The 15,917-nt window shown below is 33.8% G+C and overlaps 2 long non-coding RNA genes across 2 annotated transcripts in view; both read right to left on the reverse strand.

Annotated features, from left to right (window-relative positions):
- The window catches only part of LOC145807429 (uncharacterized), a 40,381-nt gene extending 24,729 nt beyond the window's left edge, over positions 1-15,652 (reverse strand). Inside the window, exons 1-2 of the long non-coding RNA XR_014350505.1 lie at positions 15,547-15,652; positions 13,251-13,309 (exon numbers count right to left, since the gene is read on the reverse strand). This is a non-coding gene — a long non-coding RNA (uncharacterized LOC145807429). The remainder of the gene's footprint in view (positions 1-13,250; positions 13,310-15,546) is intronic.
- On the reverse strand, positions 3,546-4,579 carry LOC114285490 (uncharacterized). The gene is made up of 4 exons (XR_014350503.1): positions 4,304-4,579; positions 4,063-4,170; positions 3,837-3,924; positions 3,546-3,565 (listed from the first exon to the last, which is right to left on the reverse strand). It is a non-coding gene; the product is annotated as an uncharacterized LOC114285490 (long non-coding RNA).
- Positions 15,653-15,917: the final 265 nt, after the last annotated feature.

The raw sequence follows: 15,917 nt of genomic DNA on the forward strand, positions 1-15,917 counted from the left end.
CTTATTTACCAAACTACCCCTAGTGGCCACTATCTCAATATAACATGTGAGCCTTGTATACACTTGAAACAAACATTTCCTCAGCCCTTTTTCCTTGCTCTAGCCGACCAAGAGAGGGAGAGAGTGAGAGAACTTGAAGTCCATCTTGAATTTTGCTTGTTAATTGAAGAACTTGAAGGTTGATTGTATATTTGAGCTCCTAGTCTTCTAATTCAAGGAACCTAGGTATGAATTTCATCTTTTGATTTTGTCTTTAAGTTGATTCATGCATGGTTCATGTCTAATTGTAGAGCTAAGTCATGTTTTAGTTCATACATGTTGATATAGAGCTCATTTCATGCTTGCATGTTTGAATTGTTGAGTTGTGAGTTGATTTCATGGTAAAATGGTGCATGCATGTCCATAACCTTGTAATTGTCCATGTTTTCAACTTGTTTTTGGATCAATGGGCTCACTAGAGCATGTTTTGAAGCTTTGAATCGATTTGAATTCATGCATGTTTGCATGTTCATATTGTTCATGAAATTAGTTTGAAATTGGGTTTGAATTAAACACCCTTGGGCTTTGATTTCTCAAATTGAGCTTTGAACCATGTTATTCTATGTGTTTATAAATGTTTTCCAGAAAATGGGCCCAAGAGGATTGGTTTTGATACATTTAAACTTGGTTTTGGCTTGGAGGTGCAATCTGGGTTTTCCAGATTTTGCACTTCCGCTCGAGCGGGGAAAGTGACGCTCGAGCGTGAAATCCGAGCATCCAGCATCTCTCTGCACTGTTTTACAGTCCGCTCGAGCGGAGGATTGGGCGCTCGAGCGGAGTCATGTCTCAAGCTCGAGCGGGCGTCGAGCGGAGATTTCACCCATCCAGTACTTTTACAGTACGCTCGAGCGGGAAAGTTTACGCTCGAGCGTGTACCTTTGTTGCATGTCCGCTCGAGCAGGGAAACATGCACTCGAGCGGGACTCTGTTTTTCTGAAAATCTTGAAACAGTCTTCTGATCACATCTTTGCATCCTCATTTCATTCTAGGCATTCTTAGGCCTAGTTTAAGACATCTTGTTGAGGATAGATGTAGAGCACACCGAGGCATTAGGGGTTAAATTATGTTATCTCCCAACTGTGTAGCTTAGTGTGTGTTCAACCTGTGAACTGTGTAGGGTTGGCGACTGGGGAGACACGCTCTAGCATACTGTAGCCCAAACTCTGTGAGTAACAATTGTGTAAAGATATGTTCAAATGATTATCTTCTGAATACTGAACTGAACTGTTTACTGAACTGATATTGTTTACTGAATGAATGTATGTCCTATCTTCTGAACTGTATTGTGGCATCCTTAGCACCTACTGTTTACTGTTACTGTTACAGAGATCTCTGTCGGTTCCCTCGTGGGACTACTACTGTTTACTGATTGATGGCCATCATTACTGTTCGGTCTTTGAGACCTACTGTTTACTGCTATGCTAATGGATGTACCACATATAACTGAATAACTGTTCTGACTGAAAGACTGAAGTATTGTTTAATGAACTGATTTCAATATTGTAAGGACATTTCATTCTTAACCCCTTTACGCATTATGTTATTCACTGGGCTTTAGCTCACTGTTTATATATATATATATATATATATGTAGGTGCTCAGCCACCAGATCGGAGCTAGGAGCGTGGGTTAGACTCCAGTTTTGTCAAGCCAGCCTTTGTGCCTCACTGAGAGGTTCCGAGTTGCCATGCTATGGCTTTGGGATGTCTTGTTTTTCCCCCGTCTGTCTCCATACTGTTTGGATCACTGTATAGACTGTTAACTGCTAACTGTACTGTTATCAAGGGATTAGGTCCCTGTACTGTGTGACTGTAAATTTTGTATAGACTGTACTGTTTGTATATGTGAATGCATGAAAAATCTTTTTGGCATACAGACTGACACAGCTCAATGGACATTATTCATTTACTGTATTGGCTTCCGCCAGGCCCTGTACTCTGTTTTACTATACTACTGTTCTGCAGGCCTTCGGTAATCTCGGATTACTGGCCGGTTACGATGCTAAACCCATAGGGCCGGGTTTGGGTCGTGACAAAAATCTAAAAAAAATAGCAAAGTAACTACTAAAACAACATTCCTAAACTTTAGTATTTTGTCGTTATTCATTACTAAAATATAGCAATGACCGTCTGTTTGCAATTGAATCATTAGAGATGTTGTTAGGTAATAGCAAGAACATTGCTTCAAGACAAAAATTTAGAAGCCTTCAAGCTTCATAAACTAAAATAAAAATAAAATAAAAATGGTCATTATATCAAACGCATTAACATCTACAATTTATTTCACAATAATTGAATCTGATAGCCATTTTAACAAGAAAATTACCCGAACAAGCAGGGTAAGCTAAGAGAGGGTATCTCATAAAATAGGCACAGCCTGGTGGAATTTCATTTTCATGGGAATTCTGAAAGTAGAAGAATTCTACATCACAGGTAGAACGACGACAACAAAGAATGCAGCAGTAGTGTAACCTCGTCTAGTTACTACTTTGTTCACAAAGAAAAATGAAAACTTACAAAATAATATATCAGACATCACTTTTGATGGCCACAAACATGGAGGGATGCAAATTATAGGCAGAAGCCTGAATCAAAATAAAAATCTTCCCATTTCGTTTCTTCTGTGGAGCAGATAAAGCTTCAAGGTTAAGATCTCCAACACCCTTAGTTGGACCAATGCTGCAACGAGCAGTGTTGTGCGATTTAATAGCATCCTTTATTTTTTTTAAACTGTTAAAAGTATTCAAAACCATCAAAAAGTTAGGTATCCTTTGAATGACATCTTCAAAAGAAAAAAAGAAAATTCATATTTCACATTATAAGCATGTCTCTCATGTCTATTAGTACAAGTCTTGTCAGTATCTTATAATTCACGACCCAATCCATTTAGAGGTAAATTGATATGTATCACTAATACATGCTGGGGCGGGAACCCATGAGCCAGTTGGGATTTCATAGGCTCTATGATTCCCCAAACCAGCTCCTAGCCCTACAGGCAGAACTGGCCAGGGGTAAATCTTATATTGAATGTATCTTAAGGTGCAAATATGATGCATATGATAAAATGATATGATACACAACACATGAATGGTTTAATTTTCTTTAGCATTGGTGCAAAAGATAAATGAACATTTAAGAAATTAATGTTGTTAAAATGTTCATTTTTTATCAAAATTAAAAAAATGTTAGAAAGGTTCATTAAGATGAATAAGAACTTCTTTCGTTTTTGTCAACTTGCTTCACAAGTATCTACTTGTTTAGTATATTATGACATTGATAAGCCCACCCACGTCCACTGAAGCTTGAAGTTCTTGTAGTAGACAAAATATTTGAAACTAAAAAGTTGCAAACCAAAGAACGAAGACCTACCTAAAGTGTTAACAGTGAGAGAAATATTATACAACTCTTACAAGTGATAGACATTTGCGGTAAACTTTCTAAATAGTTCTATTTAGATTTAGAAATTCCTTTTTCTCTTTCTGTTTTCCTTTCATTTTCTTGTATATTGGATTAACTTCAAGCGAATTCTGTTTGAAAATACCAAATCAATTTTTATTTTTTATTTTTTTATGTTTTAGTTTTGGTTTTGAATACATAAAGAAACTAAAACTAACAGCATGAATTTCATGCCAATTGAGATGATCAATTTCTAGCAAATTATGTTAAAAAATACCATGAAATTACTTCTTTTTTTTTTTTTTTGGCAGGACAAAAACAAACTAAAACTAACAACATTAGCAGTAGCAGTAATATTACTTGAAAAAACTTTTTAAAATTAAAAATTAAAAATTAAAAGACCTTGGATTCATTATGGCAATGCCTGCAATCAAATATCTCATCACAACAAGGTGCTCTGATCTTGCATCTCCTTCTGTAATGTGAGCACCTGACAATAATATATACACAAATATATATTATCTCCAAATTTTAACCAAAAAAAAAAAAGGTGAGAGAATCTAAACAAACAAATGGGTTAGAAATTGTAAATATTTTTAAAAAAAATTAAAAAAAATTAAAGAATTACCCAAAACTTCCAGATCCCATCTCCATCAAAGACTCATCTTCCGACCCATGAGAGGTGTTGCTCATCTGGGGATCCAAACCACTCTCCATTTCTGGGTACGCTCAAAATCTACATCAAACCCACATCATAAAAAGCCAAATTAAGATTAGATCTACATATACAAATACCAGTATAAATCATATATAACACCCAAAATAATAATAATAATAATAATAAGGGAAAAAAGAGATAAAAATCGGACCCAGAAAGCTGAGAAAAAAATGGGATTTTGTGGGAGAGGTGAGGAGTATGAGAGAAACGAAGAGTCCAAGGCTATTAGGTAGACTCCTTTTATGAGAGAAACGAAAGCTGAACCAGTCTCGCCGCCGATTGAAACCCTTCCCCTTCAACCCCAGTCTCTCTTCAAACCCTCTATCTTCTCTCTCTCAGATTAGGTTTGCTCACTGTTTTGAAACAGTGTCACGAAATTAAGGGCTCTACAAAACTAAAAGGAAATGAAAAAAAGGGCGGGGAAAGGCAGAGGGAAAAAAATGGGGGAAATTAAGAGGAAAATTTGGGCGGGCCGTCCAGTGAGTCAGTGAAAAAAAGAGGAAAATTTGTTTTATTTTTATTTTAATAATTTTTTTTTATTTTGTAGAAGTGGAGATAATATTTTAATAAAAAATATTTTCTGTTAAAATAAAATTAATTTTTTATGGTCAATGAAAAATATTTTTTTGTGACCCATTTTTTTTTGTTATTAAAAATCAAGAGCTAATTTTTTGTGGTAGAGAAGAGGGAGCGGCAATAATAGTAAAGGTGGTGGATAAGAGGTGATGGTGGTGGTGATGGTGATGGCAAAGGAGATTAGAGGTAATAGAGAAAGAGATATAGAGAGCGAAAGAGATAGAGACAAACAGACAGACAGAAAAAGAGAGAGAAATAAGAGATGAGCGAGAGATAGACAAAGAGAGAGATAAAGGGAGCGAAAAGAGATGATCGAGAGAAAGACATAGAAAAAGACAGAGACAGAGAGAGAAGAAATATGAGTGAGAGAGTCAGAGATAGAGAGAAGAGAGATGAGCAAGAGAGATAGAGAAAGAAGATAAATGAGAGAGATGAAGAGAAGAGAGATGAGCGAAAGACAAAGAGAGAAAGAGACAGAGACAAAGACAGACAAACAGACAGAGAAGAGTGATGAGTGAGAAAGAGACAGAGAGAGAGGTAGAAAGTGGGACACAGAAAAAGAGACAGAGAAATAAAAGAGATGAACGAGAGAGACGGAGAGAAGAAAGATGAGCGAGAGAGACAAAGAGAGAAGAGAGATGAGCGGGAGAGATAGAGAGAAGAAAGATAAGCGAAAGAGATAGAGGGAGAAAAGATATGAGAGAAGAGATAGATGAGTGAGAAACACAGGAAGAGAGAGGGAGGAGAGTCAGATAGACAGACAGACAGAGAGAGAAGAGTGATGAGTAATAGAGAGAAAAAGAAGAGAGAAAGGAAGATGAAAAAATGGGTGAAAGAGATAGATAAAGAAAAATAGAGAAAAAAGAGCGAAAAGATATAAACGAGAGAAAAACAGAAAGAGATAAAGAGAAGAGAGAGAAACGAGATGGACGAAAGACACAGAGAGAAAGAGAGAGACAGACAGACAGACAGAGAAGAGCGATGAGTGAGAGAAAGAAAGAGAAAAGAGACTGAGACATAGAGAGAAAGAGACAGACAGACAGATAGAGAAGAGTGATGAATGAGAGAGAGAAAGAGAAGAGAGACAGAGACAGAGACAAAGAGACAGGATTGGGGGTTTTTGGTAACCCGAGCGGGAATGGAAAAAAAAATGGCGGGCCAAGGGGGGGAGATTGGGGGTTACTAAAAATCATGAACTAATTTTTTGTGGTAGAGGATAGGGAGCGGCAGTAGTGGTGAAGGTGGTGGATAAGAGGTGATAGTGGCGGTGGTGGTGATAGCGAATGAGTTTAGTAGTGAAGTTGTGGTAGTGGTAGAGGAGATAGAGTAGCGGTGATGGATGAGAGGTAATGGTAGTAGTAATGGTGGTAATGAAGTGGTGGTGATGGTGGTAGTAATGATAGTCGTAGAGGTGGAGTGGCAACAGTGGTAGTAGTTGTGGTAGTGAAATGTCATTTGCAGTAGCGGTGAAGGTGGTAGAGGAGATGGGTGGTGAGAGAGAAATGAGTGAGAGACAGATAGAGAAAAGAGATAGAGACAGAGATAGAGATAGAGTGATGAGCGATAGAAAGACAAAGTGGTCACTAAAAGTGCATATTTTTGTAGTGTCTCGATAAATCGAAGATAGCTTAGTAAATAAAAAAGAAGGGAGAGCGGAGTAAGCAAGGCGAACATAATGAGGGGAAGACAAATAGATAGGCAGATAGAGAGAAAAAGAGTGATAAGTGAAAGAGAGTGAGAGACAGAGAGAGAAAGAGAGAGAGAGAGACAGAGACAGAAAGAGAGAGAAACAAGAGATGAGCGAGAGATAGACAAAAAGAGAGAGAAAGAGAACAAAAAGAGATGAACGAGAGAAAGACATAGAGAGAGAAGAAAAACGAGCGAGAGAGAGACATATATAGAAATGAGCGAGAGAGACATAGAGAGAAAAGAGATGTGAGAGATAGAGAGAAGAGAGATGAGGGAAAGAGAGATAAAGATAAGAGAGATGAGTGAGAAAGGCAGAGAGAGAAGACAGATGAGAGAGATAGAGAGAAGACAGATGAGCGAGAGACAAAGAGACAAAGAGAGAGACAGACAGACAGACAGATAAAAGTGATGAGTTAGAGAGAGAAAGAGAAGAGAGAGAAACAAAGCGAGAAAAAGATAGAGAGTGAGAGATAGAAAAAGAGACAGAGAAAGAAGAGAGATGAACGAGAGACATAGAGAGAAGAGAGATGAATGAAAGAGACAGAGAGAGAAAAGAGATAAGAGAAGAGATAGATGAGTGAGAGACACATAGAGAGAAAGAGAGACAGATAGACAGACAAACAGACAGAGAAGAGTGATGAGTGATGAGTGAAAGAGAGAAAGAGAAGAGAGAGAGGAAGATGAAAAATGAGTCAAAAGAGATAGAGAGGGGGGGTAAGAAGAGATTAGGGATTTTTGGTTTTGGGCGGGGTGGTTTGAGATTGAGGATTTTTTGTTTGGGATGGGGGTATTACAAAATGCGAATGGAAAAAAAAAAAAAAAAAAAAAAAAAAAGGCAACGGGAAAAAAAATGGGGGGGAAACATAGCAAGAATAAAATTAAAAAAAAATCGGTCACAAATGAATTTTAAACAACAAAACGTGGTTTAACCTCTTTTTTTTTTTTTTTGCGACGGGGGTTGCCGTCACCAAAAAAATTTATTTTTTGTTAAAATTTTTTTTTTTTGTAGTTAATGAATTTTTTTTTAAAAAAAAACTTTTTTTTTTAGTTATAGATTGAAAATTTATTTGTTTTATTTTTATTTTAATGAAAAAAAATTATTATTATTATTTTAATCAAAAAGTCACATTTTTTTGCGACGGCAAGTTATGCCGTCTCAAAAAGACACATTTTTCGCGACGGCAAGTTGTACCGTCTAAAAAAGTCATATTTTTTTTGCGACAGCAAGCTGTGCCATCTCAAAAAGGCACATTTTTTGTGGCGACAAGTTGCGCCGTCTCAAAAAGTCATATTTTTTGCGACGGCAAATTGTGTCGTCTCAAAATGTCACATTTTTCGTGACGGCAAGTTGTACCATCTCAAAAAGTCATATTTTTTTTGCGACGGCAAGTTGTGCCGTCTCAAAAAGGCACATTTTTTGCGACGGCAAATTGTGTCACCTCAAAAGGTCACATTTTTTGCGACGGCAAGTTGTGCTATCTCAAAAAGTCACATTTTTTGCGACGGCAAATGTGCCGTCGCAAAAAGTTCCGTCTCATAAGCCCACTTTTCTTGTAATGTATGCTATATGTGTTAGTGGTTATGAGATATGTGGGTAATTATTATAAGCAAAGTGGTGTCAAAGGGTGTTTGGTTATGCTATATGTGTTAATGGTTATGAGATATGTGGGTAATTGTTATGAGCAAAGTGGTGTGGGTGTTTGGTTATGCTATATGTGTTAGTGGTTATGAGATAGGTGGCTAATGGTTATGAGATAGGTGGCTAGTGGTTATGAGCAAAGTGGTGTCAAAGGGTGTTTGGTTATGCTATATGTGTTAGTGGTTATGAGATATGTGGGTAATAATTATGAGTAAAGTGGTGTCAAAGGGTGTTTGGTTATGCTATATGTGTTAGTGGTTATGAGATATGTAGGTAATGGTTATGAGTGGTTATGAGATATGTAAGTAATGGTTATGAGCAAAGTGGTGTCAAAGGGTGTTTAGTTATGCTATATGTGTTAGTAGTTATGACATATGTGGGTAGTGGTTATGAGATATGTGGGTAATGGTTATGAGCAAAGTGGTGTCAAAGGGTATTTGGTTATACTATATGTGTTAGTGGTTATGAGATATGTGGGTAATGGTTATGAGTGGTTATGAGATATGTGGATAATGGTTATGAGCAAAGTGGTGTCAAAGGGTATTTGGTTATGCTATATGTGTTAGTGGTTATGAGATATGTAGGTAATGGTTATGAGTGGTTATGAGATATGTGAGTAATGGTTATGAGCAAAGTGATGTCAAAGGGTATTTGGTTATGCCATATGTGTTAGTGGTTATGAGATATGTGGGTAATGGTTATGAGCAAAGTGGTGGCAAAGGGTATTTGGTTATGCTATATGTGTTAGTGGTTATGAGATATGTGGGTAATGGTTATGAGTGGCTATGAGATAGGTGAGCAATGGTTATAAGCAAAGTGGTGTCAAAGGGTATTTGGTTATGCTATATGTGTTAGTGGTTATGAGATATGTAGGTAATGGTTATGAGCAAAGTGGTGTCAAAGGATATTTGGTTATGCTATATGTGTTAGTGGTTATGAGATATGTGGGTAATGGTTATGAGCAAAGTGGTGCCAAAGGGTATTTGGTTATGCTACATGTGCTAGTGGTTATGAGATATGTGGGTAATGGTTACGAGTGGTTATGAGATATGTGAGTAATTGTTATAAGCAAAGTGGTGTCAAAAGGTATTTGGTTATGCTATATGTGTTAGTGGTTATGAGATATGTGGGTAATGGTTATGAGCAAAGTGGTGTCAAAGGGTGTGGTTATGCTATATGTATTAATTGGTTATGAGTTATGAGATATTGGTTATGTGACTAGTGGTTGTGAGATATGTGGTGTTGGTTATTAGACATGTGACTAGTAGTTATGAGATATGTGATGTTGGTTATGATCAAAGTGATGTGGTTATGAGTAAAAAGGTGTTAATTATAAGATATGTGATTAGTGGTTATGAGATATGTGATATTGATTATGACAAAAAGGTGTTGGTTACATGATATGTGACTAGTGGTTATGAAATATGTGATGTTGGTTATGACTCAAAGGAATTGGTTATGAGATGTGGTTATGATATATGTGGGTAGTAATTATGAGATATGTGATCAGTGGTTATGAGATATGTGATATTAGTTATGACAAAAAGGTGTTGGTTACGAGATATGTGACTAGTGGTTATGAGATATGCGATGCTGGTTTTGACTCAAAGGAATTGGTTATGAGATGTGGTTATGATGTTTGTGGATAGTAGTTATGAAATATGTGATCAATAGTTATGAGATATGTGATATTTGTTATGATCAAAGTGGTGTTGGTTATGAGATATGTGATTATGATTATGAAACATGTGATATTAGTTATGAACAAAATGGTGTTGATTATGAGATGTGGTTATGAAATATGTGATATTAGTTATGAGCAAAATGGTGTTGGTTATGAGATGTAGTTATAGCTAAGTTATGATCAATTTGATTATAGTTATGAAGAAATATGATTTTAGCTCATAACTATAAAAAGTGACCTGTTTAGCAGGTCACTTTTAATGATGTGGCTCAATCTTAACCATTGATAAACAGGTCACTTTTAATGATGTGGCTCAATCTTAACCATTGATAACTGCAAATGCTTGCCCTTTTTTTGGGGGGGGGAGGGGGGGTGGTCAGCCATAGAAAATAAGACTATAATTATGAACAAAAAACTGCATTAAAAACAAGCAGCTAAATACAAGCTAATGATTAATTGATAAATATATATAACCTATCACTCCATCATGATAATTCCATAGAAACCAAAAATACATGAAAAATTCCGACCATTAAACCTATGTTAAGTAGAATTTCACTTGCATTGTATCTTCTTTAATTGGGTTGCTTTTAAGTGAATTTCCATGATCTATTTGGGAAATGTAATATAGATATGTTTCTATGCATTGAAAATGCCAAGTGCTATGGAAACTTGAAGAATCCAACTTTAAACACTAAGCATACACCAAAAAAGTATAGGCCCCACATCAACAAAAATATATATATATATATATAAATATAAATAAAATAAAAAAGAAAAGAAAAGAAAAAAGAATAACCTGTCAAAAAACACACTAGCAATGTCTATTATACACTTCTCAATGCTTTGCAATCCAAAAAAAATTATTGAATACCAAATAAAGCACAGCAATTAATGTTATGCAATCCCTAATAATAAAAATAAAAATTAAACACTGAACAGTATACACTGAACAGTATACACCATTTAATGCTCTGTAATCCCAAAAAATAAAAATTGAAGTTGAACACAATCTAACCTAAGGACACATGCCTTTAGGCACTCGGAACACAATCTAATCTTAATTAAAACCAACCACCCTTTCAAAACAACACATTATATTGCATACACTTGAGCTAAATTTAGCTTTAACGTCCAATCTCAAATCAAACACAAACACACCCATGTCATAATAACAAAATTTAAGGTTCGTTTGAAATGTGGGTTGATTTTTTGGCTATTATAACCTGGGATTAAAAAATTTCGTTTGGAATGGCCTTTTTGGCTTTTTTGAATTTTGTGAGAAAAAAAATATAATGATTATGGGTTGAATGTGATGTTTTGTCTTATTGAGCTAAAAAATCTATTTGTTTTTTTTTTTTTTTGTGACTAAAATAGCCAAAAAATCCCAAGTTTTTTCTTTCCAAACGAACCCTTAATTGATCCATAATTTATCTTCATAGATATTATAATCACAAAGTTTGCATAGATAGAATGCTTTGCAAAAAAATGAGTTTTTCTAATTGATAAGGTCTTCAAAGTATTTTTGTATCAACATGTGCAACATGTTAAATGTTCAGTGCAATACCAATTGACTATCAATTTCGTTAATGGGCTTCCTATTTTTAATACTGTCACTCATAAAGATATATGTTTGGTTCTATTTTTTAAAAAACAAATTTCAAAAAGTAATTTGAAAACTCTATTTTGAAAAAGAATCTTTATTTGATTTTCAAAAAAATGCATCATTGCAATTTCAAGTTTCCCTCCAATTTAAGGAGAGACAATTTTTAAAAAAAAAAATTATCACATCAAAAAATAATCTCATCTTAGTTTTATATATATATGAAGACATAATTTTGTATGTACCCATTTATGGGTACATATCTTACCATTAGCTGTGTGACTTTATCATAAAATTTTCATTCATTTTAACCACAGAAAACGTAAATTTTTTTCTAAATTGGCATTAAAAAATTTCTTTCGTAGAATTAAATTTTCATAAATGTTATGTAAAAAATTTACTTACAAATTCAAATTAAAAAAATCGTAATTTATTTACAAATTTTCGGAAAACGTAATTTTTTTTACAAATTGGCATTAAAAAAAATTGTAAAATTATGTTTAAATTTATGATTTACAAAATTTTCTGCATAACATTTATGAAAATTTAATTCTACAAAAAAAAAAAATTATGCCAATTTGGAAAAACATTTTACGTTTTCTGTGGTTGAAATAAGTGAAAATTTTATGATAAAGTCTCACATTTAATGGTAGGATATGTACTCATAAATTACTACATACCAAATTATATTTTCATATATATATAAGACGAGAGTACTTTTTATGTGACTTTTTTTTTTTCAAAATTGTCTCTCTCCTTAAAATCCTCAACATATTATTTTGAAAAGTGAATTCAATTTTCGGAATAACTAAACAAATACTATAAAATTTTTAAAAAATTGAGTTTGAAAAACAACAAATAGCATAGCATCATGAGCTCCAAGCATGATATCTAAACCTTCAAATGATGGTCTTGAAGTGCACATTTTGTTCATCTAACGAAATTAAATTGAACCAAGCAATACATACCAAATCAAAGTTAAAAATGTAATGTAATAAACTTATATTCAAATTTCCAGATTATATTAAAGGAGCCATAGTTTTGAGTGGGGGTGTAACTTGAGCGGACTCAACCCGAGTAACCCGAGCCCAGCGCAAAATTTTTTAGGGCTTGGACAAAATATTTTTAAATTCGGTACGGACTTTTGCAAAAATTCAGAAGCCCGAATTAAATTTGAGCGGGCTTGGACAAAGACGTCAAACAACCTGAGCAATCCGAAGCCCGAATTATACATATATAGATATATAAAAATATTAAATATACATATAAATTATTAGCCATTACATGATATTAAAGGAATTTATATTATTAAATCATATTGAATATATATTATATATACAAATAACATAAAATCTTACTTTTTTTCTTTTATTTTCACTCATAAATTATAAGGACTACTATAGTGGCATCTCTCTTACATTATATAAATTATTTGTTTTGATGGTATTAATGATATTCTATATAAAAATAAATAAATAAATAAAAATTGTAAATAGAGTCAAATTTAATAATTTAATAATGTAGCTGTAAAGAAAAAAAAAAAAAAAAAAAAACTGAAATTCATTTACAAGTTGGGCAATTCGGGCAACTCTGGTAATTCGGGTTTAACTCGGTCGGGCTTGAGCAAACAATCTCAGGTTACAATTCAGGCTTGGACAGGTCTTAGCACAACTTGAGCTGGGTTTGGACAACCTCCCAACCTGATCGAACCCGCCTGAGTTGCACGCCTAATTTTGAGTGACCAATCTACTTTCTATGACAATAGATTATTGTACATGTATATAGATAAGTAATATATAGATGGGGTGTGTTCTATGGAAAACGAAAAAAAAAGTTGCTTAAGAAAAAATCGAAGGTGAATAGAACCCATCAATTGCATGAAACAATAAAGCACCCCAATTCCATACTTGGTTCAAATTGTTAGCCAATTGAGAGATGCCACAACAATCAACAATACCTTATATACCTGTGCCACAACACTAAGAAAATATGAGTTTGATTCAAAGATGCCACAATTGGTTCTCCGTTAGCATCTCTTGAATTGAACTTATGCAATCTTGATATCATTGATTATTTTGATTTTCAAATACTAAAACAGTTTCATCAAAAGTCCTAATTTTCATTTTAAAATGAGAGGGGTTTTAGATAAGGGGAAAAAAAAATCAAATTGTAGATTCAGAACATGCACTACTATAATCATACTTTGACAAATGAAACTATCTCATTTTTATTGGAAGTGTGATAAAAAAAATTAGATTAATATTTTAATCACACTTAATTTAATTGAGTGTAATAATATTTATTTTTAATCTCATTTTTTAAATAAGTGTGATTATATCTTCTTTTTTTAATCACATTTTCTAAATAAGTGTGGTTGTATGTATTTTTTTAATTTTAATTTTATATAAAATAATTTCCTAATCCGTAAAAATTCAAATCGTCCACCCATGACTTTTTTTTTTTTTTTTTTCCCTTCTATAATGCAATAGAGTAGCCCACACACTTACATACACTCTCACACACACCCAATCAATTCTCAAATTAAACCCGAACACCTCTAAACATCTCATTGTATTCACAGATTGGTAAACAACATTTGTCTCACCTCTTGTTCTTCCACCACGCCATCGCCGTTGCCTCTATTAGCCTTGCCGGTCGCCATCGCATCTTCTCCGCTCACTGATTTAAAGAAAACTTTAAGAAAAATGCAATCTTCGAATATATTGTCGTCCTAACTTCAAATACTACAACAATTTAATCAAATGCCCTAATTTCGATTTCAAGAAATGAAGGATTTTAAAAAATGGGGGGAAAAAAATCATATGTAGATTCAAAACATGAGGAAAAAATTCAAACAAAACATAAAAAAAATAAAAAATAAAAAATACAAAATACAAAAAATAAAACTAGCTTTAGAACTTTACAAAACCAGATTTTTCCTCATCCAACAATGGTGGTTTTTTGAAACCAAATCTCTATATGTCAATATGTTGACTTTGATTTTCAAATACTACAACAGTTGAATTAGGGGGAATTAGGGATGCAACTTGGATGGGTTCAACCCGAGCAATCCGAACCTAGCCCGAATTTTTTTAGGGCTTTGACAAGATATTTTCAAATTCGATATGGGCTTGGGCAAAAGTTTAGAAGCCCAAATTAAATTTGGGCGGGCTTGGGCAAAGACATCAAACAATCCGAGCAACCCAAAACCCGAATTATACATATATAGATATATAAATATATTAAATATACATATAAATTATTAGTCATTACATGATATTAAAGTAATTTAAATTTATTAAATCATATTAAATATATATTATATATACAAATAACATAAAATCTTACTCTTTTTTTTTATTTCACTCAAATTGCAAAGACTGCTATAACGACATATCTCTTACATTATATAAATTATTTGTTTTGATGGTATTAATGATTTTCTGTTAAAAAAAATGTAAATAGAGTCAAATTTTAATAATTTAATAATGTAGTTGCAAAAAAAATTGAAATTCATTTACAATTCGAACAACTAGGGCAATTCGGGTTTAACTCGGGTTGGGCTTGGGCAGACAATCTCGGGTTACAATTCGGACCTGGGTAGGCCTGAGCAGGTCTCAGCACAACTTAGGATGGGCTAGACTTGGATAACACCCAACTCGACCGAACCCGTCCACATTACACTCCTAAGTTAAATCAAATGCTCTAGTTTCGATTTTAAGAAGGGAAGGGTGTCATAAAATAAAAGTAAAAATAAAAATAAAAATAAAAATAAAAATAAGATTAGCTTCAAAACATAAGACAAAAACTTAAAGAAAATGGTAAATTACAATTACACCCACTGAGATTTGCTTAAAGTATAGATTGTCCCTTGTAGTTTGAAAAATTACAAATACCTCATTGTTAGTATTTTGTTTATTTAACAGAATTAACTAAAAAAATGAAATTCACAATTGCTCTCCTATACAATAATAAAATTACTTAAATTATTAATTGAAACATATTTCTAATATCATTAAAAACTGTTAATTGACTTGATGATTTATTAATAAAAGGGCGATTTGTTATGAAATTAGAAACCTCAGAAGGTGAAATGTACTTTCCAAAATCACAGGGGGCGATTCGTAATTTAATCAAATCTCAAGAGATGTATTTGTAATTTACCCTAAAGAAAATATTAAAATTTTGAAGCCAAAAACTTACAAAATTAGATCTGCAGTTCTTTCTCAAGCCAACAATGGTGATGAGACCTAAAGTTGTGAGAGTATAAAGGATTGCGAAGGGTTGCACGGAAGGGAGGAGCAAAGTCAATAGTGAAAGATGTTTGGTGTTAGGGAAGATGTCACGACCCAATATCGACAAGGCAAACCCCGCCAAAAGGGGGCACTTCAAACACTAGCACCTGTACAATAATCACCTATGTAATCCTTATATTCACATCACCAATAATGCATAAGACCTTTCGATTGGCCAACATATATGAGATGATCCATTTAAAGACAAAATATCATCATTCTACTAAGATAGTTTCCATGCACCACTACCCTAAAAAAAAATACTATTCATGAATCCAT

This window comes from Camellia sinensis, chromosome 14 (assembly GCF_055761805.1).
Source record: "Camellia sinensis isolate YWXY chromosome 14, ASM5576180v1, whole genome shotgun sequence".
In the NCBI taxonomy this organism is placed as follows: Eukaryota; Viridiplantae; Streptophyta; class Magnoliopsida; order Ericales; family Theaceae; genus Camellia; species Camellia sinensis.